The 1919-nt window shown below is 37.0% G+C and overlaps 1 long non-coding RNA gene across 1 annotated transcript; it reads left to right on the plus strand.

The window, feature by feature from the left end:
* The first annotated feature begins 699 nt into the window (after positions 1-699).
* On the plus strand, positions 700-1547 carry LOC120092607. The gene is made up of 3 exons (XR_005486101.1): positions 700-1089; positions 1188-1257; positions 1431-1547. It is a non-coding gene; the product is annotated as an uncharacterized LOC120092607 (long non-coding RNA).
* The last annotated feature ends 372 nt before the right edge of the window (positions 1548-1919 follow it).

Below are 1919 nucleotides of genomic sequence, written 5' to 3' on the forward strand. Positions count from 1 at the left end.
AATGCCACTGTCATTCTCTTTGGTTCATAACGTTTTCCATGTCTTGATGCTGAGAAAGTACATGACAGATCCGTCCCATGTGGTGGACTTCGAACCATTGCAGTAGAATGAGAACTTGAGTTATAAAGAGAAGCCTATAAGAATTTTTATTAGGGAGGTGAAGACATTACGCAACAGGGAGATAACACTTGTGAAAGTTCTATGGCAGAATCACTAGTTCAAGGAAGCTACATGGGAGCGAGAGGGTGAGATGAGAGCTCAATACCCAGAGATTTTTTAGGAATGAACTTTCGAGGACGAAAGTCCTTCAAGGAGGGAAGAATATAACATCCTGTGCGTTTGTAAATTAAATTTAGCATTTTTGTAATAATTAAGGAATTTTTTCTTAATGTTGAAATTTAGTTCGTTTAATGGAAAATTTGGGTTTTATGTTGAATTAATTTGATTTTAAGTTAATGTAAAAAAAAAAATGAAGTTATATTGGGAGATTTTTTTTTTTTGAAATTTGGGTTTTGAAAAGGAAGAGGAAAGGATTTTAAATAAATGTATATTTGTGTATTGAAGGAAAGGATAAAATATAATGGAATAAAATAAAACAAAGTTTTATTCTATTTTATTTCTTTTATTAAGACAATCCTTTTCTTTTATTTTTTTAAAATTAAAACTCTTTCTCTCCTCGATCACCATCCCACTCATGTGAGCACCCCCCCTGGAATTCTTTTTTCCTTCTTGCGTGTGTCCAAGAGCCCTAGCCGCCATCAGCCTTCGCGTTCGAACCGCCGTCCTTGCCCGCCACTCTTTGTTCTCCCCTCACCTCCGTTTGCACCACCACACTCGAGCGCCTCTCCCTCGCCGTCAGCTTAACAGTGCACGCCTTTTGCGAGTCTTTAGCCCTACCCAGATCTGTAGATGAACACCCCTAACTACTTCCATCACTTCTGCCAGTGACCGACCATTCTGCCACTCGCCCCCTTCCCTCGACCTTAGTCGCTCCAACCGTCGATTTTTTTAAGCCGTTGTTCAACCGCCGTTCAGCCCACCTGCGTTGTTCAGATGTCAATCTTGGCCAAAATCCTTGTTTTGGATAAGGTTTGATAATTTTATGGGTTTATTTGTGAAATCTTAATTACCGTTTGATTTTGTGTTAGTTTTGATAAAAACCCATTATGTTTGGGCCATGGATTCAGGTTATAGCGGAGTTTGAAGATTGGAAATGTGTTGTGCGGGGTTGCAAGGTTTTGGCTTTGGCAAATTTTGGTAAGTTTTTAGTAACTTGGGCCCTTTTGGATTAAGGGTAACTGTTTAAACCCTTGTTATTGTACTTTGGTTTGATGTATGTTCAGATTGGACAAATAAATCGAGCTATGGAACTGACTTCGAACCAAGCCACCACTTTAGTAAGCTCATTCTTTCTATGTTTTATTTTTTAGGTAAGGGTAAGGACGCTCGACGAATGACAAGTGGAATCTGTGATCGAGTTACTGGGACCAGTCATATGCTTCTGCTCATGTTTTTAAGATTTTTCCTATATTTTAGTTTCTTGTCTTGAAATTTAAAACTCACAGTTTTTTTATTTGTATTTTTGACTTTTAAGGAAGTTTTCTAGATTGGTTCTATGACTTTGTTGTAGGTACCTAGTGACTTGGAACTTTACTATTTAGTTTTAATGAAATTATTTAATTTACATCATTCATGAGATTTTTTTTATTAAGCTATGAAAAGGTGTCATTTTGAATTTCATGCATGCATGCTTATAGTAACGATCAAGCTTGAGTCCTAGGGAGTAAGGTCGTTATACAAGGACATATTGTGACATATCCAAAAGTTAAAGTGGCTTTGCATCTACATCCAACATAATGGAGTAAAGAAAGTCAATGTGCAAGGACTAATAATTTTCTGTAGTCCAACAAAATTGGATT

The sequence above is a fragment of the Benincasa hispida genome, chromosome 1, assembly GCF_009727055.1.
Source record: "Benincasa hispida cultivar B227 chromosome 1, ASM972705v1, whole genome shotgun sequence".
NCBI lineage: Eukaryota > Viridiplantae > Streptophyta > Magnoliopsida > Cucurbitales > Cucurbitaceae > Benincasa > Benincasa hispida.